At 41.8% G+C, this 25065-nt stretch overlaps 1 protein-coding gene across 11 annotated transcripts in view; it reads right to left on the reverse strand.

Annotated features, from left to right (window-relative positions):
* SOX5 (SRY-box transcription factor 5) overlaps window positions 1–25065 on the reverse strand; it is a 649868-nt gene that overhangs the window by 448592 nt on the left and 176211 nt on the right. For 10 of the 11 annotated variants that reach the window (XM_075439940.1, XM_075439932.1, XM_075439963.1 and 7 more), the window contains one exon: window positions 4477–4534. The exons of the other annotated variant lie outside the window; for it this stretch is intronic. The gene's annotated coding sequence lies outside the window, so the exon portion shown is untranslated. The remainder of the gene's footprint in view (window positions 1–4476; window positions 4535–25065) is intronic. 11 annotated transcript variants of the gene reach the window in all.

A 25065-nucleotide genomic window follows, 5' to 3' on the forward strand; every position in this document is an offset into this window, starting at 1 on the left:
AATAAAGCGCATTTCCCCTTTCAGAAAAAATGAACAAGAAGTTAACACCCACACATAAGCCTCAAAGCCAAAGAAAGGAAACCTTTTTGAAACCCTGCCCCTCAGCTGGGCCAGCTACACCACGACTGGTTAGACCCTGCGGACCATCACTGGAAACAGTGACGGGACTTCCCACAGGGAAGTGCCAATGAAATACTTGAGCTTTTAACTACCGATTCACGTATTCCCATTATCCGGTTTTCAGAAAGAAAAAAAATCACACACCTATCACCAAGTGTGTCCATGGCACATATATGAAAAACAGCTTGTTCATAGGAGGAAGGCAGAGGCATTGCTTATCTTCAGGGGCAACTTAGCAATGCTTTTTAATTGTGGGAATTTTTTGTTTCACAGAAGTGTTTCCTAAGAACAAGCAAAATCATTATCAGAAAAATGACTAAGAGCACTCTGACTTAAACTAGAGAGGCAAAAAGAATCCAGACACACACACACAAAATTTACTCACTTATAAAAGGAAATTGGAAACAATCATATAATCCACCAGATTAAAATTTCGGATTCTAAGCAGATTGATCCAAGGCATTTTTAGGTTTGTGACATTTCTCTTCTTACTCTCATCTCAGCTGCCCTAGCAACACCGCTTTTAGGAAGCCGACACATTTGATCAGTCATCTACTCTGCTGTTTCTTAGAGCCCACATGATTTTCATTGCTCATAATATCTAGGCAGGAGATCACCACCCATCCCACCTAACGTGATTCCCAAACCCATCAAGATTACTTTAAAAAAAAAACAAACTGGTCTTTGTTGCATTGAAACTTTTGTTTAAAAAAAGAGACAAACCAATAGCTTCTGCTTGTCAGAATGGGACATGTGAAAGGACATTTCATGCATGTTTTCTGGTGCACTCAGCTTCTTTAGTTACCATGTCCCGTTTGGTCCCGTTCTCGTGGATATAGCAGTGAGTGACGTGCATGACTAACTTGTGCCATCTAGGAACAGTCATCCACTGACTCTCAGCTACTCAAGCAACTGCTGGATGCAAAACAAAGGGACAAGAACCTTACCCTAAGTCTCTTCAGTGCTATAATATCATCCTAACTCCTTCTTAGAGCAACAATTCTTGCAGCTGAAATCCACAAAGACATAACAGTAAGCACCCTCGCATACAAACACTCCAATAAAACATCACAACCCAGTTTGGACTTGTTCCTTTGACATAAATATGATACCCTTTAGACCTGGAGGGTTTACTCAGTTTACATCAGAAAAGTGGCTCAAAAGCCACTCTTGCAAACAAGATTCAGTCCTGGATTTTTACAAAAACTAGCACAAAACAAACCAAAACTGAAGCCATCCACGCAAAAAAAAAACCCCATTCAGATCTCAGAGTCTAGGATGACACAGAAAACAAGCAGTGTGCAAGAACGGGGGCTTCCTCCCTCTCACAGCCACACTCAGAAATGCATGCAAATATTGTGAGCTTGCAGATTACCAATTTAGCAGCTGCTTTCATTCTGAGACCTTTTTGGAGGGGAAGTAATACAGTAACAGCAATTCATCCCAACCCACTTCCCATTGTCGCCACACAGACTCAAACTCTCAGGTCGACCAAAACCATATCTGCAACAGAAAATGGGATTATAATGAGAATTTGCCTGAGAATGTTTATATTATTTACTAAACTAGAAGCAAAATCCGAGGCAAGCGTACAACCTCAGACAAACTCCTCTTCATTATTTCAGAGAGCTACGCTCTCCAGCCTACAATGGGTGTCCAAACTGCAGACTTAACTGCAGATTTAACGTGCTTTACCTCATCTGCATGGAGGAAGTTTCAGCAAATGTACCAATACCCACTCTTTCTGATCAAAATCATATAGAGGGAAAACTCATAAAAATTTATACTTTATTTGGGAAAAGGTCAAATAATTTGTTTTTAATGACTGTAAGGAAACCTATCCAGAAAAAATACCAACCCCTCCCCCCAAAATCTCTGACTGCTTTTCATTCTCATCAGTAAGACAAGTTCTGCCACATGGTTCAAATTTTTTATACATCAATCTTTCTACTGTCTTTTTTTTAATAAGATGTTAAATTAAACTGTAGGGATAAACAAAGGTATAAATGTCTATACATACATTTGTATATACTGGAACATGCTGTATTTGACAGCTGTGTTCTCCACCCTTTCCATTTCACTTGTTAGCACCTTAACTGAGAACTCTTTGTAGCAGGATCCATGTCTTTCTATTCTTACTTGCACTGACAGTCCGAATTTGATCAGAGTTTATTGTAACAGAATGTTTATGTGCTAAGGAAATATAACGAGAAATCACTCACTATTCCTATTGTGTGGAAGGGCACATCTATAAAAATCAAAAGAAGCACGTGAGAAGATAATTTATAAATATTTGAGAGCTGAATGTATCCTGATCAAAGGCAGTGGAAATGGAAGCTGAACCTGAAGAATTATCTGAAGTCTGCCATACTTTAACTACCAGCTCCTAGCAGACAACTAAACTGTTCTGAAAAAGCACAGAAACTGAGCTTTAATACTAAACATATGACCCAGCACACACAGAGAGACAGCCTGATGCATTTCACTGGTTTGCTCGGAGATGATGTAACTTCATAGCAAAAAACAGATGCCAATATACGCTTTTGAAAATCTCAAGAAACTAAGAAAGCACTCAAAAATTAAAAAAACCCAAACATCCAAACGCAGAAGATAAATTCCTCCAAACCAAACAACACATCCCTAATCATCTTCACTTAAAGCTTGTTTGACATCTGTTAGTGACATACACAGTGTAAACACAAACCCTTCGTTCTCAGAAAAATTTTGCAACTAAAAAAAAACAATCTATTTTTACAATGCTTCCATTTACTTTCTATTGATGAGTTTTCTCATAAGTGCTAGGGACCAAATTATTTCAGATTAGAAAATGATTTATTCTTTTATCAGCCACGAACTTCTTTTGACCTCTGAGATCCAGCCAAGCTTGCTCTATGTGCCTGCAAACTCAGTCACAGGAGTTAGGTATTTCTTGTGTTACTTGTCGATAGAAGTCCCCTCCAAAAAGCAGCACAGTGCTGCTACACGGAGGGCTGTGCAGATGAGTAAGGGAGGTACTCCTTGCCCCACGGAGCCTGTTATCCTTACGTCAGACAAAGCACAACAGGTGGACCCAGCAGGGAATTTCAAACAGGGCAATACTCATTTTGGTGTTATTTCTGGGTCTCTGAATATTAAAATTTAAATGTATTCTCACAAATTTGCAAGAGGGGGGTGAAAATCAAAGATTCTTGCTACAGTGTGCTGCGAAGAAAAGGCAGAGAACCAGAAATACCTCCGTCAGTCACTCCCGGTTTGGGTAAGCTCTACCTTTTCAGACAGAGTCATAGGGCCAAGTACTGCAGTCTCACTCAGGCATCTCTTATGTATCAATAGCTTTGCCTCAGTAAGAACCCAGGAAAGACTGCGGGACAATTTATCTAATTAACTGGATCAGTAGCTACACCTGCTATTAAGATTACTCAACAAAAGTGACTAAACAACTACTTGCAGTTGTTCATACCTCACCAACATTTTGCCCCTTTGGCTGATTTATCTATGCTGCATGACTGCCTCAGGTTGAGCGTTTTGGAAACGGTGCAACTTTTTCCAAGAACAAGGTTAAGAAATATTATGCTTAAAATTCTTCAAGCTCTTCCTCTGGAAAAAAAAAAACACCCACAACTCCAGCGCTTCAAGCTTCAGAGGAAGGTTTGATATCTGGCAGCCTGGCTGTGGCTTTTGTCCCCTAGAAAAGCCTTCTGTCCTCAGGTGTGCCTCAAATAAGCCCTTAGAGAACCACAGTTCGCAAAGGCAGTTCCTAACGATGAGTGCTTGGCTTTCCAAAGTTGTTGTTGTGCTTTCACCACAGTTTTTATATGAAAGTGAGTGTGGCATCTTGCTTATACTGTATTTCACCTTTATGCCATTTAAACACCATGTAGAACAGGAAATGAGACTAAAGTAATCAAATGAGTCTTCAAAGCAGAGAATGCAGTCAAGTTACACATACCACACAAGTACCTTAGCAAAACATCTCTTGCAATCACGCAAACACCAGCCCAACTGTCCACACAACACGTTTGTCACCCTTGAACTGGGCAACTTTGCCCAAGTAGTTCACACGGGCTGCCACCAATTACACCACCTTATTATTTATCTCCCAGCCTTTATTGCCCCTCTCCTCAAGCTGCTCTCCTGCAGCAGGGACACTGTTCTGCTCCCGTCGTGGGTGAGGAACCAGCAAATCGAAGCATTTGCCCATGGTTACGCAGAGAAGCTGCGAAAGAACAGGGAGATCCACCCGACCGTGCAGGTCCTGGGCTAGCCTTGGCTCCCAGAGCTGAGTCAACCCACTGCCAACTCACACCAGCGCTTCCAGAAATGCCTCACTGCCAAGGCAGAAAACACACCTCTTACCTGCCAAGTCTCCCAGCTTAAATTGTCAACTCCTTTTTATCTTCTTCTACTTCCAACACTGAAGACAGGGAGGGTAAAGAAAAGAAAAGAAAAAAATATCAAAGGAAGAGCCACAACTCTCATTCAAAACCTTTCTCATATTCACTATAACATTTTATCCCAAGCAAAAATCTCAAGGAAATAAGTGTGATTTCTCCATTCATTTTAGCCCTTAGCAAAGCTCTCCGTGAAACAGGAGTGGCTGAACCTGAGATCAAGCCCTGCGGCAGAAGGAGGAGAGGGGGATCTCATTGAAGGAAAACTAAACTGAGGGAAGCAATGGGTATTGAGGAACAGATGGGGATTAGGATCCCAAGTACAGCAAGGTGCTTTATTCACAGAACTGTAGGAATACATGTGAATTTAATTAATTAGAAGTCTCTACTCAGACAGACACAAACTCACACAGGAACCTTCAGGGTCTGCAGAGGGGAAAAAAAGGAGAGAGAGGCAAGTGCGAAACTGAGCCACAGTCAGCTGAAATCAATAGAAAGACTGACAGCAATTTCAGTGGACTTTGGAACGCACCCGAAGTGACAGAAGAAAAAAAAAAAGATGCAGCATGAACAGGGAGAATAAATGAGAAAGCAGACTAATAACTCCGAGAAATATTAGTACAACTTAAGAATAGCAGGGGAATTGGAAGAGGAGGGTTAGATTATGCTCTTCAGGCTCATAAACCCTGGTTTGGTCCATCAAAATCAATGGAGTATTTCTAGATTTACATCAGTGTAACTAAGAACAAAATCAAATTAAGGAGTACAGAGTAACTGGAGAAAAACCAAGCATTATTGAGCGTTCCAATACTGGGAGGCTCTCAGATACTATGGTGCTGAAGGCCATGTTAGTAGATTGATTAAATGATTGATCTATCAGTAGGAGATTTATCCAATATGGGGAGGAAACAGAGAACTCTAAGTCAAGACTACTAATCAGCTATTATTTATATTTTCTGCACGCTATAAACACACAAAGGAGATGCTTCACAGAATTTGCAGTAATAAGAATTCCCAATTACTTCTCACTATTGAGATTAGTTCTAGCATATTTCTTCAACATTTTAAAGGTGTTTTGTAAAAGTTTTTTGAAAAAAGTCTTCCTAACAAAATCCCAGGACCTTCATGTTCTCATTGAGGTCATCTCTCCTTCTTTGAGTCTTACAAACTGATACCAAATGCTACAAAAACTAAACCCAGAGCCATTCATACTAGGAGACACGCACTGTTTTTCTTGGATGAACAACTGAGACTTTCTCTACACTTCATTGCTAGGCTCATCGCGAGTTTTGTATACGATGGTGTGAAAGTAGCAGTTTCTTTTCAGCAGTTTCATGCTCCCACAAACACAGACTAGTTTCTTTCAGACACCTACTTTCACTAATGTATTGCCATTCCTTATGTCATGTACACGCTGCCTCTGTTCTAAAAACACAAACCTCGATCAAAATAAAAGCTCTGACTTGAGCTAATCTTTCTTGCCTCTTATTTACTTCTTTCCTCCTAAAAATCACTACAGTTATCACATCGTACTTAGGTCCTTACCACTGGGATTTCAAATTACTTGAACATTATCTGGTTTTATTACAAATAAAAAAGAATAGACCATCTAGTCTCCCTTTCATTTCCATGTGTAGTCCATAAAATCCACCCATTTCTAATGACAGCTGCAACAAAGCTAGTCACATTTTCTGACATCTGCCACCTACATATGCATGCCTTTTTTCACGTTTTAGTAGCTGGCCTACAGGCACAGAGAAGGCTACTACTTGTAATCCAGGGAAATCCACTTAATCTTAAATTGTGGAGATTTGTGTTCAAATAAGTGAAACAAGAGGTTCTATCTAGTTCCTGCTCCCACAGGTAGACTTTGATTAATAATAGCAAGTTCAGTCCCTGTATTCCAACTACTAATCAGACCATTTAAAGAAAAACACAGGTTTAAATTTTTTCCAGTAAGTTTATAAAAGATAAAATAATTTTACAAAGGCCTTTTAAGGAAGAATACTGATTTTCCTTCAGAGAAGATGATGTCCTTGGTTAGATTTATTTATCATCGCATCTATCCAGACTTTCCAAAACGTAAGGCAACTTTAACCAGAACAAGAGGGAATTTTTCCTACAATGCTGTGGAGCTGTAAGTGGAAAGGTACACCTTCCCATATGGAAGGTGAATTTGTGTTTCACATATGTGCATTTACAACACAGCTGAGTCAAACATAGCACGACACACAAAACACTGTCCAACTTTGCATTCTTTATCAGTTCGCGTATCACTGATGAGTGAAAAGATTTGGGTCCTATTCCAAGGTCTAATGATCACAAGCGCCATTATTATTACTATATGTCAACCTATCGTTAAATACAGTTTCAGAGAGAAATAATATTTTTATAGCACGTCTCTGGGAGTTACATGCGTTTTGATCCCAAATCTTGGCTGCAGCATGATCAGAAAGGTACGATCCAAAACACTGTGGGAGGGAATTTCAGTAGGTTCCACCTGGATATTTATTTGAGCATGTTTGCTCAACTTTACTCAGAGATTAGGCTCTTAACTGTATTATAACATGTTTATTGCAAATACAGACTAGTAAATAGGCCACTAGTGCATGTACCTGTGATCAAAAATAAGAGGTCAGTGTCTTGGGCGTAACAGTATTTGTACTTGAGAGTTATCACCTGCTGCCTAGAGGAAATGGAGCAGAAAAATTGTCTGTAAGTTACCATTTCCCTTTCTTCCATCTCCCAAAAATAAACAAATTAAACACATTGTGAAAGGTTTACAGTAAGACCCATGCAAAACCTTCACCACAAAATGTAAAAATCCCTCATGCTTCATTACAAATCTGAAAAACAAGACTGTCTATCAGCAAACGACTTTCACACAGTGATTAAGAGTGTTCAAACAGAAACTTAAGGAAAGCTCTGAGATTCAGAAAGAACTATGATTTTAGGAAGAAATTATTTGAAGTAGAGTGTTTTCATATGTTATGGCCAAAAGCCAGGGAAAATCAATATTTTCAGAAACTGAAAACCATCTTGTTGGGCAAGAACTCTTGCAAACCAGTAAAAAAAAAAAAAAAAAGGGTAATTTACATACCCTCTCAGACATCCCCAGTCTTCAGGTGCAAACAAAAAACTTGTCTCAACAGTTGAAAAAACTTCATAATTCAAGAGGATTTTAGGGGGTTCTGGAAATCTTTCAGAATTAGGATAGAATTTATTCCATGTTAGAAATGCAACAGCACAAAACAAGCCACCTGTATTAACAATCCACAAAAATGGCATCCACCCTCCTGGCTCTGTTTTTGTGGTCAGCAAGACTTTACTCTCAAAGTAGTCCCATCACTTCACAACAATTCCCCTCAAAAACAATTCTGGGATTCTCATTTTTATGTTTTTTCAAGTAGTGACCTCTCAAAGGCAGGGACTGCCTTCGTGCAGCTTGTCCAGAGAGTGCCTGCTGCAGTGGGCTTTCCAGTTCCCACCCGCAGTTTCAGGGTACTGTTATCTGAGATGCTACAGTAGGACACATTAACATCCCTCAAGCTTTCATCTTTTTCTTCAGCACTGACAATATGCATTTAAGGAAAGAAAGTACAAAGCTGGACACTTAGAATCATAGAATCATTTAGGCTGGAAAAAAACCCTAATATTAAGAGTTGGACTCAATGGTCTAACACTACCAAGTCCACCACTAATCATGTCCTTAAGTGCCTTGTCTACACATCTTTTAAACACCTCCAGGGATGGTGACTCAACCACTTCCCTGGGCAGCCTGTTCCAATGCTTGACAATCCTTTCAGTGAAGAAATCTGAACCTACACAAAAAATGGAAGAGCAGCTTGAGAGGAACAAACTGCTTTGTTCACCTCAGTGAGGTGTTAACATTGATAACCCAAGAATGACAGTAACAGGGTTGAAGTTTAAACTATTTCAAGTTTGAAAAAAAGAAGAGGTTGTACAAAGCACGATATGACTTCCCACTGATGTTGTAGGTATGTGGCATTTGAAAGACAACCTGTTTAGCCTCCTCCCATCTAACTTACTGGCTTCACAGAGCCTAACACAGTACAACAACCATCCGAATAGGATAAATTCAAGTGGTTCAACTGAGTTCAAAAATAACACTCCGCTTAAGCAACTTGCATGAATGGAGCTGATTTTGTAGGCCACCCAAGAAGGGTATTTACACCCTTTTCTGTCCTCCTCTGCTCTCACTGTAATACTTGTACAGAAAATTTCTTAAATCATATATGGCAGAACCACTAGTAATCCATTTGCACTCTGGGTGAGCTTGGCTAATGAATTCAAATGGGAGCAGAACCAAGCCGCAGACTGCCAGATTTTTAATATCCTCATATTTTCTAGTAATGGTGTAATTCTAATTAATGTTTACTTTGTTGTGTATTTTATTGTTGAGCCTTTAAAGTCATCTGGGATCCCTTTGGGATATACAGCACTATATAAGTGTAAGTTGTTATTATCAAATAACAGTCACTGGCCATTTAAATTATACAATGGCTACCTGATTATACTTAACCAAGTTAAAGCTCTAATAAAAAAATTATTATATATAATCTAAATTAAAGATTTTTTCCCCAATTCAAAGAACCCAAAGTTCTTTGTATTGAGTATGCAAGTGCCCTGCAACACCTGGAGCTTGATCCTGCAGTACCTAAATCAGGTAGGACTTTGCTGTTGCTTTCAACGGAGAGGCGATAAGAGGCTTGGCAGAGCTAAATATCTCAACAATTCTACCCTTCTGAAGCAACAAAATTAAGACTTTTTTTTTTTCCAAAAAAATCATTTGATACAGTGTCCATCCTTACCTCTATTATTGATCCTGAAGGATCTCTAAGTGTAACTTTGGCTTTATCACCAGCTATGTATACATTACATCTGAGAAATTATTTCAGTGTTGCACAGAGATCCCTAAGCTTACATGAAACCAGTTAACTTGGCGTTGGTGCTGCCAGCTGGGCACAGTGTGAAACACTAAGAAGGCAACTGACCCTTCCTCTCTGTGGTCAGAAGTCCCAACCCTCTTCCTGTTCTATGATATATCCACAGGGACACAGCCTCCAAAATATTTACCCTTAGTCGCGCACACAAAATAGTCCCTGCGACCAGGAGAGGTATTTTAGGATGCAGTAGATTCTAGAAGTACTGTTGTCAGGCATATTTCAAAACCCTCAAATCACACGATCAGCAGCAAGGTACAGTGACATTTCATACACGAGGATTTGTAGGAGATTATTTACTTGGCTTTGAACTGTTAGAAATCACATCTTCAAACTTTGAATCCACTGGGGAAAGAACTAATTTAACTGAAAGTCTAACATATGAAAACATGACTGCAGGACTTAGGGTTAGAGAAAACCTCACTTTTGCTCTCTCCTAATAAATACCATGAGACTGGGGGGTGGGGGGATGGGGCGGGCATGGGTGGATAATACGTCTTTTCCAGCTGACCTCTGCCAAGCTGCCAAGTTATTTCCTTTGCTTCAGGTTTCTCATCAGTGGAACAGGGGTAGCGGCATTAACCTTGTTACTGATGGATAGTGTTATAGATGAGTCTATACTATATTTCAACAATAATAGATCATCTTGTGGATGATCTATTAAAAAAAAATTAATTCCAGAGTCCATGACCTGTTGGAAAGTGATGACTAACTCAGCTTAAATTCATCTGCACGGGTTAAGAACACGGTCAGCTCAGGATCCCAACAGCAGAGATGGACAGACCGCCCTATGGGTTGTAAAGGCCTAATAGAGGCTGAAGCATTTTTGCTGAAAAGTATCTATCTGTGCTGAATTACAAAGGCACGCTCAGATGACAATGTTCAAAATCTAGTGACCTCAGGTAAGTGCCTGACATTAGTTAGGATGAATCTGGAGCCACAACCTTGATTTTAATCACTTCTGGATTCTTCTGAAATTTGCTTTGGAAAAGAAAAAAAACACCCAAACACTAAGGTTTGATCTGAATTTCCCTCCTTCTCCTGCTTCCTCCCCAAAATAGTTTTTAAATTGAGAAATTACAGTGAGTTCATTTTTACGTGAAAAATCTACTAAAAAAACCATTACCTTCAGAAAATAACTTCAACAATTTCCCCCACCAGAAGTCTAAATATTTTCACAGAATCATAGAACGGTAGGGGTTGGAAGGGCTGCACTAGGGCAGTGTAGAGGGGAAGAAGAACCTCCCTCGACCTACTGGCCACACTCCTCCTAATGCATCCTAGGATCCCATTAGCTTTCTTGGCAGCCAGGGCACACTTCTGGCTCATGGTCAGCCTGTCGTCCACCAGCACTCCCAGGTCCCTCTCCATAGAGCTGCTCTCCAGCAGGTCTGCCCCAAGCCTGTACTGGTGCATGGGGTTGTTCCTCCCCAGGTGCAGGACCCTGCCCTTGCCCTTGTTGAACCTCATCAGGTTCCTCTCTGCCCAGCTCTCCAGCCTGTCCAGGTCTCGCTGAATGGCAGCACAGCCTGCTGGTGTATCCACCACTTCTCCCAGTTCTGTGTCTTCAGCAAACTTGCTGAGGGTACACTCTAACTCTTCATCCAGGTCACTGATGAAGAAGTTCAACAAGACTGGGCCCAGTACTGACCCCGGGGGGGACACCACTAGTTACAGGCCTCCAACTAGACCCAGCGCCGCTGATGACAACCCTCTGAGTTCGGCCATTCAGCCAGTTCTCAATCCACCTCACTGACCCCTCATCCAGCGCACTCTTCCTGAGCTTCCCTAGGAGGATGTTATGGGAGACTGTGTCGAAAGCCTTGCTGAAGTCGAGGTAAACAACACCCACGGCTCTCCCCTCATCTACCCAGCCGGTTATGCCATCGTAAAAAGCTATCAGATTGGTCAAGCATGATTTCCCCTTGGTGAATCCATGCTGACTACTCCTGATAACCTTCTTTTCCTCCGCTTGCTTGATGATGGCCTCCAGGATAAGCTGCTCCATCACCTTTCCCGGGATGAAGGTGAGGCTGACCGGCCTGTAGTTCCCTGGGTCCTCTTTCTTGCCCTTTTTGAAGATTGGAGTGACATTGGCCTTTCTCCAGTCCTCGGGCACCTCTCCTGTCCTCCAGGACCTCTCAAAGGTGATGGAGAGTGGCTCTGCAATGACATCCGCCAGCTCCCTCAGCACTCGTGGGTGCATTCCATCGGGGCCCATGGATTTGTGGACGTTCAGATCACTTAAGCAATCCCTCATGCAATCAATGTTTTTTGTTTCAAAGCTGATATTTCAAAACAAAAATTTCTACTTTCATGTAAAAATTGTTCATTTTCATTTTAAATGAAAATAACTGAAGTGAGAAAAGACTGCATATCTTTGAGAACAGGACCTTAACTCTCAAAGATGTGGGCTAAGATCGCACTAGCTGAAGATCCCTCTCTCCAGCAATGCAAACAACAATAACCATCATATGCCATAGGCCTTTCACACACAGTTAATGACTTCAGTGGTGCTCAGCCAACTTCCAGCAGCTGAGAATCCGGGACAGAAGCCCCAGCTGAAATTTGGGCTCCCTTGTAGGAACCTCTCTGTAGACACAAAGCAAGAGACAGCCCTCACAATACAGCTTGTAACTTAAAAGGACAGCATAACCAGAAGATGAGAAGTAGAGATTATTATTAAAGCGAGCATAACTGTCTGTCAAAAAGTGACAAAGAAATCTGGGGAAAAGCAAGGCATGGATTTCTTGAGTTCTGAGCTCCCAGCTAATGCTTCCTTTCTCAAAGCCATTGCTTGCAGTCAGTATGGAAGTAAAAATTTAATTAATTAATAATAATCAATAATGTTTAAGTACAATAGTCACCCATCAAAACTCCACAAATATTAGCTAACTTTGATTTTAAAGTTACCCACTGATCTTCCCTGCTTGCTGAAACAAGTTGTCAGTCGGGTTCTTCAGCTGCAGGAGGTGGCAGATCATCATCCTCACATGCATGCACAGCTTTCCCCTGAAGTTCTTCGTCAGCACTGAGACTGCCTGAGCCACCAGAAATCGCTGCCTTTTGTTTGACACACATCTCTGTAACATGTTAGCTGAAGAGCACGGGGTGCTATCCATCAGTCGAGCCACAACACCCCTTGACACGCCAATTAGTCAGAAGGAGTTGGAAGTCTGAATCAGGGATGATATCTTGAGGTGGGAAAAGGATCTCGGAGGTGTGGGGAGGAAAGGAGAGAGGGACAGGGGTGGTATGAGATCCACACTGTTGTTCCACCTGGAAGGATACAGCGTGTCATAAGGAATTACCGTTAATTTGCACCAGCAGTACAGTTAGCTTGAGACTGGCAAGCAACAATGACAAACAGCACTTGCAAGATCACATAATGAGGGGGCAAGGCTGCTTCACTGGAGCCGCTTCACTCAATTAGTGGACAAGGCTTTTAATGCTGCTATGCACAAGCAAAGCAATTTTGATTACTTAGAGCCAAGTCTCCATTTAGAATGAGTCAGAAGCTGAAACAGTTTTTTTTCTTTTAATATAATTTATCTACAGAGTATTCGAATGGTAATAACCTATCTGAAAGCTAGGTTAGCCTTTGTTTGTGCCTCAGTAATGTTGAAATGTACTTTTTAAAATAAGTTCAAATAGTATCTGTTCTAACAAAGAAAACTGATAAGAAGACAGCAAGCAATCAATACTATGCCAAAAGTGAGGGCCAAATTTTACTCTTATTCACTGTGATTTAACTCTGAAACTTTGAAAGGGGATTTTTGTAGAACAGCGAGAGATCATGACAGTACACTTAAACTTAGACCAGCTGCGTGCTTTGCTCATGTCCTTCTGTACTAGGTTTACAATTAATGGCTTGACTGATTGTATTAGCCAAAGACCAAAAACTGTATTACCTCCTGAGTAGTATATAAAATTTTCTTTGTTCATTTGTTTAATGAGGGGTTTGGATGGTTGATATTTAGAAAGTGTGATTTGATCCCAAGAAACTCACAAAACCTGAGCAAAGTTTGTTAATGTTCATTAAATGTTTCTGGGTTATTTCTGCTAGCTTAGGTCCAAACTTTAGTTTCCACTGTTGAAAGTGGAGTTGTACAAATAACCGTGTCTTAAGCATACTTTTGCTGGGCAAAAGAAGGTGCTGCCAGCAGTTTCAAAGTAGATCCTGTGAACAAGATGCTGCTGCCAAACTCTCCTTACCGTTATTTCTTGGGGATTAAAATATTCACCAAGATCCAGAGGACCTGAATTCACATTAAACATGATTTGGAGCAAGTTCTCTGTGTGCGCCATATCCTAATATCTGCCGTAGCCAGTGGTACATCAGGATCTCCTTATCAGTCTTTCCAGCTGAAGCTCTGCATGAGTACTTACATATTCTTGGCATAGGGAATAGACCCCAGTTACCTGTTTTCACAGGGATCAGCCTGCTCACAAACCCACATAATTATTCTATTTCTCACTCCATGAACATGTATGCATGAGCATACGTACATATAGACTAAGAATGGAAGGTGAGAAGAGGAAAAACTATATGGGAGACCTTTCTTCACTCTAGGAGGAAGGAGGATAAGAACATGGCTGTCTTCTGTCCCTGTGAGCAGTCCTTGTCACTAAGCTATACAGTTACTGAGTCTTCTTGGAAATCCCAAGAGATCAAAATACTTTGTTTCATATGTACTGAAATGAATCACTTGATGTTAAGAATTTTATTTTCATCTTTATTTTGGCTGAAATTACTTATCAGATTTGACCCAAATTTCTGAAGTACTTCAGCTGCTTAGAAACTGAATTTTTGGATGCATAAATTTGTTTCTGTGGAAAAAAACTCTACCCAAATATGAAACATTTCAGTACTTCACCAGGATTTCTTACAAGTGGGTGGAGGGGACTGGGGGAGTGGGGTGCAGTTGAGGGAAAGTGATTCCTTATCAAAAAATCAAGAGAGATTGTTTATCGCCCACACTTCTCCCTATATCTGATCCAGCACAAAGCTGGATTTTTCCACTGGCCTCTGAAGCACCAGGTACTGCTCAGTTGCTGTGGCAGGGTACTCAAACCAACAGACCAAATGTCTGATGCATTAAGGACACAGAGTGGATATAGGCCTTGCCTAAAGCACAGAACCAGGAACATTTTAAACTGATTCATTTCTCAGCTCTGGTACAGTTACATATGTATAATTTATTTAAGATTTGACTCTGCAGGGTAGCTGCATGCAATCAGTATATTGTTTTTTGTGAAGGTTCCCCCCTATTGCCCCTTACACAGATTTTAACTGTCAGCGTATTGGCCTTTTGAATTTTTGTTTTCATAATACCATAAGCTATTTGAACATACATTATTATATACTAATCATTGCTTGTCCAATTTTTTACAGGCAACAGCAGAGAACAAGAAATGCAATTTAGTTAGAACTTCAAAGCAATGTTTCGTTATCATCCAAACTGGGGCTCTTTTATGCCTCTCTCACTATTTGGTTTTAAAAGTGAAAGGAAACCAGTTGCTTAAATTTGTTCTTTCAGATTTCCACCCACCTCCTCCCGCTCTCAAAGGAAGGGCTTTATGATAATAGATAGGCTGATCTTGGGATCAAGCACAGATAGAGATATATTTACTGTCCTCAGATAGCAATAGTATTGCTTACATTCACATGAATTAAAGATTGCCTAAATCCTGCCTCTGAACAGTTCAAAACTTTAAAAAGATAGAGATCTATATTTGAATTTCATATCCATCTTGTCTCTCTATAGTGGGATGAACAAAAATACCCAATTCAATCACACCTGAACTCTATAAAAACTGAATCTTTCAAGATTGGATGTCATCCTGTGGACTTGTGCACATAATAAACCAGCCCTGAAAAACTAATGCAGAACAGCTCCACTCCACACTCATCCTTATTTCTTTTCAGAAGTCCCTTTGTATGGTTTAGCTGTGCTTTTGAAGTGGATTAAACTAGACTCCATGCTTCATTTTTAGTGGTGAAGCAAAGGGCCCACAACAGGAACTAGCGCAGAACAGTTTTGTGCTTCAATACGTAGCCGAGCTTATTCATTAATGACTTAATACAGTGTAAGCCTGAATAACATGCTCAGGTATAACAAGATGCTGGGTGCTTGATGAAAACATTATAGTGAAAAATTCAATGGTTTACACCTTGTGCAGAAGGTCATATTACTGTAGATAGTCAGAGTGATTCCTTTATAAATTAAAATGCACACATTGGCCACCTTGCATATTTCTAAACTTAAATCCAAGATCTGAAAATCCCTGTGCTATAGGTGCAGCAGGGTCAGCATCTTAGGACAAGCAGGACTGGTGCAATGGACTTCTACTTTTCATATAATAGCTCTCCAACCATGACTAGAGGTCCTGGTTACTCCACCTCCCTCATCCTGTCATCCCTTCCCCCTTTCTTTTTAACTGAACAGTCCAGCCTCGACACAAGATAACTTTTGTTAAAGTCCGTTTAGTTCCACAAAAGGAAAAGAAAATAAGATCCTCTAAACAAAACTTTGAAAAGCAAATCAACAATATCTTTGACGTTTAACTAAGAAACTACCAAAAAAATCAAAAGCTATTTTAAACTGTCACACAATAAGCAAAGTTCATCCAGGTGGAGGAATTGGTAGTGGAGCAGAGAACAAGAAACTGAAAAGGTTAAGGTTTTTCTGAATGAAAATGGTAACTCAAGTACACACTCAGGAGGACAGTTATACATATGTTTTTGAACTAAAATTCTAACCTGGCATGATTAATTTTGGCCTTAGTTTTGTCAAAATATTGGAGTCCATATGGCACAAAGCAAATAATTTTACATTTTTATTTTAAACCCCTATGTGTTTTTATTGTCTATTCCCTTCTCTTCCACCACACACACTGGCAGCCGCTACCAATACGCCAAATGCCAAATCAACCCTGCAAGCTGGCTGGCACAAGCACTCCACAATACTGGCACACGCTTCCTTTTGCAAGGGGATTCTCTCCGAAACCCTGTGGCACATCCAAGCATCCCTGCCTAGCAGCTGAGGACCCTGTCTACCCCAGTCACGTCAGCAACAGGGTGCCTTGACTGTGAATGCGTTGCCCTTTTCACTGCGCTTAAATTAAATAAAACAACAACACTTCGCATTGGTGCATCGATTCCCACTGCTGCCCCAAAGAATCAGTCAGTGGCTTTATACTATCTTTGCATCCAGCAATGGAGAAGTATTGCTGCTGCAGAAGGAGAGAATGCAAATCACTACAACATGAGTAAGATCAAAAAAAAAAAAAAAAAAAACCCACAACAAAAAAACCACCACCATTGCTCAGGCGAGCTGAGCAAACTCCTGCACCTACAATTGGCTCCACAGAACATAGATGTCCAAGTGGAGCAAAAGGGTGTCACTCCTTCACCTCTTGTACGTAAAACCTTCAGTGAGCTGGAGGGAAATCAGGTACGTGGAAGGCTTTGCTCACCCTGTCAGGATTCAAAATAGTATTTGAGGCTCAGATACTAAATCACTCCCTTTGCCGCCCTTGCTATTTTTTTTTTTTTGCCCATGCTTATCACTAACCCATGGCACAGGGCTTGGTTTTTTTTATATACATATTTTTAAAGATTTTAGTTAGGTATTTGTTCAGAGCTTAAGATAGCAGGCTCCTTAAATAAGCAGACAAGTGATACTATTTCTAGACAAAGACCCAGAATGAGCATTGGGAAGTCAAGCACGCCGTATTGAACCAAAGGTGCTTATACCTTCTAGTTCATCTTCCACACTTGTACATTAAGTTCACGACCGGGTGAATCCTGCCTCCCAGTGTGATAAGCATCCTCTACAGCTACAGGAACTGTGCTCCAGATCTTCAAGACAGCCCTGATGGCAAGATCAATATAATACCCCTTTTTCCCCTTGTAGCAGAAAATGGTGAATCCTTCATCCCTGACAGCCTGTTTCGAGGGAATTTTGGAGCATTCCTGAGACACCCCCATTTCTTGGTCTGCATTGTGTTGCAGCGTACAGGCTAGAGCAGCCTCAGCGTGGGGGGGTTCACTGTGCAGCCACAGTTGTTCAGAGCTCCTCACGTCAGCCCAACACCTGCAAACAGAGAAGACGACCATGCGCTGCTCCTCCCTTGAGTCATGGTAAGGAGCAGGCAAGCTTACCAGCAGCAGCCTGTGATGCTGAGGACATGGCCTGCAAAGTTTGGTACCACCTGGAGCTCCCAAAGCGCTGGAGGCTCCCTGCCAGGGCATACCACCTTGCTGCAGCCCAGCTGAGAGCTGACCGAGGAACAGGTAAGCAACAACTAATGATTTGACGACTCCTTGCCACAGTGCAATGGTCAACCGGGATCGCTCCACCGCAACAAAGCTAAAAACTTTCCTCTGTAATAGCCCCATGTAGAGAGGGGAAAACTTTGGCCGCTTGTAGCCACACAACACATCTGCAAGACACTGGGCTGTCTGCCTCTTCCCATATTACCAAGTTTCTGTTGGAGCAGCAACTCCACCTAACAAATGTAACTTTAACAACAGTAAAACAACCTAATAGCTTAGCATGCCAGGGGGCTAATGTGGTGGGCCATTTAACGCTGCACTAAATAGACCTGGTTTGATTCTCATTGTCAAGTGCTGAACTGAGAATTGCAACTGCAGGAGCAGTTCCTAATTCATTAAAGGGGGTCATTGCTCATAGGGTGGGGAAGAGGAAAGAAGGGGGGCAAATATCCGGCAACTCTAAACATTCCAAGTCGACAGAAGGTTGCACTCCTGAGAGATGCAGTATTTAGCTGAAAGCCTGACAAAGCTCTGCAGCTGGGAGGCCTGTGGTGGTTTTACTTGACATTAAAAAAGTTGCCATAAGACACTTGTAACCTGTATAATAGGCTTGGTGGGAACGGGGAAGCTGGGAATGAAAGGAAGGTGAAAACATCTTGCTAATAACACTGCGGTTTCATTTCAACTGGCCCTCAAAACCATACACCATGCAGGCTGCCAGCACGGCAAAGCAGCAGCAAAACAAACAAACTGCCTTCACATCTACACTTCCTAAAAAACTGAACCCCCAAAAGAGACCTGACTGCAAAGGAGATAACTTCAAAACTTAAAATGATACAACAAAACCAGCCCAAATTTACAGGGCACCTCTGCAAAGGACAAGTTTTATTCCTGAATGTTAGAACCCTAAAACAACCGTTTTCTCTAATTTCTGCCATCACTCAGATTGGCCTTGAATTACCTCCTGATAGGCCTCCCATGTGCTTGCAGATGAGAGAGTGTAATGGGGATCTGTTAATTAACTAGAAGCAAAGTTGCACGGTGGGGATCAAACACTGGATGCGTCCTAAAACTCCCACAGAGAAGATGAAATGCAGCGCAAACTTTAAAGACTTCCCGTCATTAGCCAAGACCTTGGCTGCTCCTGGCCCAGACCCCTCCTGTTTCAGAGAACAATGAGGACAATGATGGCAGAAATGAAATAGTGCAGCAAGGAACAAAGGAATTAGCTATTTACCCACAGAGAGAGAAAGGAAAAGAGGGGCGGGGGGGGGGGAAGGGGGAGGGGAATTTGCTTTTTTTTCCTACGGTTTCTGTCTACTTTTAATTAATTTACGGCTGCCAGGGACTTGCACACAGAGCACACCCAGCAGCATTGTGTTAGAGTGCAGTGTTAATACATGTAACATCTACTGTTTACTCCCAGGCAGGAAGGAGAAGGAGCCGGGGCAGAGGGGCACTGGGGAAGGAGGAGAGGAGATCTTCCTTCTTCGCAGCCGCTTGAAAGAGACGGGCAGAGATGAGCAAAAGGTTGCGCTGATATCTAACTTCTATGAACCTACTTCCATGTGAGAACTTACTCTTTAAAAGACCTCCAGGTAGGGTGGATCACTGTGGGCAAGACTTGCACTGGGTACTGAAATAAAAAGAACAGGGGCATCCAGGTGAGGTGACAGTGAGCACTGCACTGACAGCTCATCAGAAAACAAAGGGCCAGGTTTAACGGGCTTCCTCCAGTGCCCTCAGATGAAGGGAGGAGATCTCAGGGTGGAGACCCTCAGCCAGACACAGTTCTCTGCAGAGATACCCAGCCGCGCTTTCCTATTTCCAGAGCACTCGCTCTGAGCTAATACAGCTGGCCTCGCAGCAAGGCTAACTGGGCCAGGCAGAGCACCACGTCCCCATAGTGGCACTAGCAGCCAGCTTCTTCAGTAGCTCCATAGATAAATACTGCCCCTGGCTTCACTGAGCTGAAAATCCAGCTATGGCTCAACTGTCCTACCCCTCCCACACAAGGTCATGGCGCCAGACTGGGACCTTACTGGAAAGGCAACTGGATGCAAGACAGGATACTCTAAAACACCTAAGCTGTCATTATTAGCCTACGTATGAGAGACTGACTTGAGCACAAATGATAATTTGCTTCATCTTACCTCTTGTCTTAAAAAAAAAGCTGTGTCAGATGGCTGTTTTCATGAAGCCTAAACCCCAGGATGCAAAGCAGGATTGCATTTCCACTGCAAGCCTAGAGGAAAAGGCACAGAGAAGTCACACCGCTCAATGAGAGTCCTGCATTAAGGCTGCACAGCTCCACCTACAAAACCACCAGAGCTCAGAGCACGGCGATGGGTGCAGCATGAGAAGCTGAAGGGAACAGAGCAATTCTCCTGGTAGGCGCTCTGTGAACGTTTGCTTGGTCTTTCGTCTCCCTTGGAAGAGGAACAGAAGAAACAGAGACTCCAGTGAAAAACACGGGTCTGCCGCTGATCAGATTTATTCCCGGTTTAGACAGAGGCCTTAGGCAGCAACGGTTTCAGTCCGTATTTCACACATCGCTGCTTTTGATAGGGAACGGGAACAGGAATAGAGGATAAGGAGTCCTAAGTCTGGATATGAGCCTCAGGTGAGGATGAAGCATTTACAGTGTTTTCTGGTTGCTCAGAAGAATGGTGGTGGGGATGTGAGTCTTTCTCAAAGGTAAGCTGAAACGATACTACTATATATGCTTTAAAGCTAAGAGGCATAAACATTCGGTTTCTAGGCTACCTGTTCAGAAGAATCAGCATGTGTTTCACAGTTCAGCAAGAGACACAAAACCTTCTAGGCTTACAGTTAAGACCACCAAAACAACAGTTAAAAGGCCCATTGCGTATCAGGCATGTTTGGTTATGTAGGAGAGAAGCACAGAAAACTTCCCTGATGCTCGGTCCAGGGCACCAAGCTTGACTCACCACAGAATGAGGGCAGGGATCAGTGAGGGAACATCCTTTGATACCACTAACAGAGATGGGAAATAGACTTAAGGTGAACAGAGGGTTGAGGGACTTCATATCCTTCTCAGGTGTCTCATAAAGCCAGCTACCTTTTCAAAGGGGAAAGCAATGTCTTCTTTTCCAGAAGCATCTAATTCCAGTGCCTGATAGCTGAGTTTTCATGTAACAGGCACCATTTTCTAGTGTTGCCTACATATCACTCCGTCCTAACTGAATTCAACTAAAATATCTAGGAGTACATCTCTCTGCTATTTCACTCTTCTCTCTTCCAGCAGCTCTTGTTTCTTCCCCCAGGGGCTGCTGCTCACTGTTTGGAGAGCACTACTGTCATGACTTCTGTGTGCGATTACATTGTCCTCTACCAATGAGGCCCAGCTACCCACCTGGCACCCCAGGGACGACTGTATCATTTGTGTCTCAGGCCCAATGTGGCCCACACCACTGCAGCATCCAAGTGCTGCGTCACCACCTGGCACACCCACCCTCGCTGCTCTCCTTGTAAGTGATGCTACTATTCACGTTTGGTAGTTAGACATATGCGTGACCCATCTTGCCGTTCGTCAGTCGGGACAGCTTGCGGCAAAGCTGGGAACCAAGCCTCAGCTCCAGAGTAGTATTACTGGGGTGTCCATATTCCTCTTCACAAATAGGGTTCCCGTGCCTACATTTTAGCAACTGGTGTTTCCCTTGTTTAAAGCTACTGGACTTGTCTGTGCAGGTGACTGTAACATTTGTGTGTATGAAGGCACCATTTTCTCCATTCTCATTGCACTGCTGAATCTCTGGTGATACTCAGAGAGACCACAAAGACCAAGTGATCGTAGGGATCGAACGAGCTGGCGTGGCAGGGAGGAGGTCACCTTGGGTCAGAGGTGAAGCACATTAAGAAGGCAGTCAGCGGTAAACCTGCTTACAACCGTTGTCATTTTGGGGAATACAGACATCATTGATTTCAGGAGCAAGCACCACCACCCCTCATTGCCTGACTTAGAACCAAATGTCACTCATTTTTACAGGAAGATCTGTTTGGATCTTTACTTTTGAAATGGAAGAAATCTCTTAAAATTTTATAAAGACAGAGAGAATAAAGGAGGCTCAAGTTTATGAAATTTGTTCATATCTCAAGCAGAGCACACAAGACTAACTTCCAAGGAAAAACTGCTTTAACATGGTGCATATACTTGAGATTGATTGTTAAAAAAAGGTCTGAAGCACAAAGTAGCAGAGTACAGGTTTCAAATTCTTTGCTTTTATGCATCTCTGACAGCAAAATGACTGTGTTAGAATAAGTGATTTTTACAAATCTGTTTTATTAATTCATTTGGCCTATTTCACTGTGAAGACATCATCCCATCACAAAATCTGCCAAAAGGTTCAGTTATTATTAGCCTCTAAGATGCAAGCTAATTGCTTTCTGTGTTTTTCACCAAAACCAGCTGAGATCCTGAGGTTCACAAAAAGGATACTGCACATGCTCAGAAATTTTCCTGTCCTGAAGATTTTTAATTACACATTTGACATTAGTGTTCCCCAGTGTAAAATCTGTGTTATTTGTTAGGCTCGCATCTTACAGAGACTTTCGCAAGCCTGTAACTGCACACATCAACAGTCCTGCTGAAGTCAGAGGGACTATTCAGATGCATAAACACGTGAACTTGGCAAGCCTTCGCAAAATCAGAGTCAGACTGTATCACAGTGAACACTATAGACCTTGTCACAACTGCCTGAAATTAAATTCATTTTTTAAAGAAATGTATTTAATAGAAATTTTATGGGGAATTTGTTCAGTCTCTCTTCTCCTCTTCTCTATAAAATTATCAAAACAGATATCCAAAAACTGTAGTACTACACAATCCCTCTAGTTTTATAGATCTCATCCTTCCTTGAAGTCAGTTCAAGCCTGGAAGTAGTCCAAAACAGTCAAGTGACTTGACTTCTCCGACACTCCAATAACTCTATACTGCCATCATGATTTCTTGACACAGCAGCATCCCAACACACTACACTTTGAAACAGGCACTCTGTGCTCCAGTTTATTCTGGAAGCGGAAGGAGGGAGAATAAGCCTGACACTAGGTCAAGGGCTAAAGTTCAGCAAGTTGACTCCGGCTCAGAGCACAGTCAAATGAGCACCAGAGCAGGCTCAAGTGAGAGTCACCACTCCAGTTGGCTGTTATTTTTCTTTTTCCCCAAGGAGGACAAGTGTAAATACATTAATCCTGACCAACTCCTTTTACTGTGATAGTTTGTCTCGCAGATAAAGAGTTGAAATTAGCTATATAAGTATGTAGTAGCTAGTAATAATAATACAACACAGAAAGAATAATGGTACAACCGACTTTTCCAGGGAAAAGCCCAACACTCCTATTCTCAAGGGCAGGCTCCTCAGCCTAATGACGCCCTCCAAGAAGTGGAGGACTCGGCCTCGTTCCGCAACACATGGACACGCACAGCCAGGCTATGTGTTTGCTCGAGCAGCATACAGAGAGATAAGCAACATACAAAGGAGTCATCGGAAGCAATCACACTTCATAAAATTAGCAGTATAGAGATCACTTTCCATCTGTAACAGGCCAAATTACTGTGATGCAAGTCTTACCAATGCTCCTCCCAGTTTCCAAATTATTTATTCCAGCCACAGCAGTTCACCTAAACTTAAGCAGCACGTTTTTCTGGCTGGTTCAGAAGACAGCCTCTTCTTCCACTTTATTTCTTGAGCCAAAGCAATGTTATAAAGGTGCCAATATCAGGACAGTGTGCTTTATTTTCCCATAGCACAGACAGTGATAGGCCTGAGCTTTCATCTCAGGTTTTATATGACCCATATCAACCTCTTATGTCTTAAAGAGCTGGATGACAAACTTAGAAAAACTGTCCCTCTTGAAACTAAATAATGGAAATTTCATTAGACGTGAATAAACAACATTGCCAAATGAGAGAGGTCCAGATTTCAGGCTGACATGCAATTTCACCCTCCTTTCTCTCCCCCAAAAAACTTCTTTCAAGCCAGTGTATTGCCATGAAAAACTTCTCTTTTGACAAATATACAAACATATTTATTTAACAAAAATATCTGTTTTCTGACTACTTGACAATACTGCTTATAAAACATTGCCGTACATTTGCTTCAGCTACATGTAAGCCTAGAGCTAAATACAGACTTCAGTTTTCAGAGTTGTCAGTGCCCACCACCTCACCTGCTCAAATGCGGAGGTGAAAATACACATTAGCATTGTAAACCAGCTGATATATGCTGTATGTGTATTTCATGGATGGGGTACATGTAATAGAGTGCCTCTAATAACTCTAGTGACTTGTTCAGGAGCTTTATCTTAGCCTGTGCCTCATTTTTATAGGGTTGCTAAAACTTAAAAAAACCCACTTACAAGCACAGGGAGAGACTATTAAAGGCAGAGGTCTCTCATATAAGCACAACATGTGATCGGATAATATTGTCTGGATTAGCAGCTTTATAACCTAGCCAAGCCCCAGGGCTACAATTATCTGGTTGCATTAAACTGAAATCACCTGCAAAACCTCGCAGTGAATGAGCCCTTGGAAGTGTCTAATGTGCTGGTTCACACTTGCAAGTGAAAGCAAAATTCAGCAATGGTGAAGAGATGAACAAACATCACAGTGCGAGATTTTCCAACTAATGGTTCTCATTTTGCTTTGAAAGGAAGGTCTTTCCATTGCTTTTGGCTCTTGTTCTACATACTTTCCAAACAGAACAACATTATAACAAGGAAAGAATAAGAAGATAAAAGTCACAATACTAGCTACTACCAATGTGCACCTGTATAAAACTTGTAAACTCATTAGTTTTGATGCAGAAAATCAGTGAGGTCTATTCTAAGACCACTGCTGTAGGACAAACCAGATTAGACGAACAATCCTCCAATTCCCTTTGGTGCCCAACTGTTCACAGTGTGGAGGTTCTCAAACTACATTGTGATTTTAGAAAGAAACCTTCAAAAATAATTTACTTGCTCATGCTTCCATTATTTTTCTCCTAGTCCTTCACCAAGTGCCACAGAAACAGGAACAGTTATTCCACAACCATTTGTCTCGTACCTGAGGTTTTTGCTCCGCAAGACCTCCACAGCCTTGCAGTCTATCAAACAAACAAAGAAAAACCAACCCACAAATGAATGGTCAAATTAAACACTCTGACCAGCTCTCATTTCAGGCATTCACTTCTGCCTATCTACAGCTCCTTCCGATTATGTAGATGGACATGACAATCGCATACCACCAGCTGTTGTACATCAGGATTTACCAGCAGTTTTTCTAGAAGAAAACTATGAGTTGACGGAT

This window comes from Opisthocomus hoazin, chromosome 1 (assembly GCF_030867145.1).
Source record: "Opisthocomus hoazin isolate bOpiHoa1 chromosome 1, bOpiHoa1.hap1, whole genome shotgun sequence".
NCBI lineage: Eukaryota > Metazoa > Chordata > Aves > Opisthocomiformes > Opisthocomidae > Opisthocomus > Opisthocomus hoazin.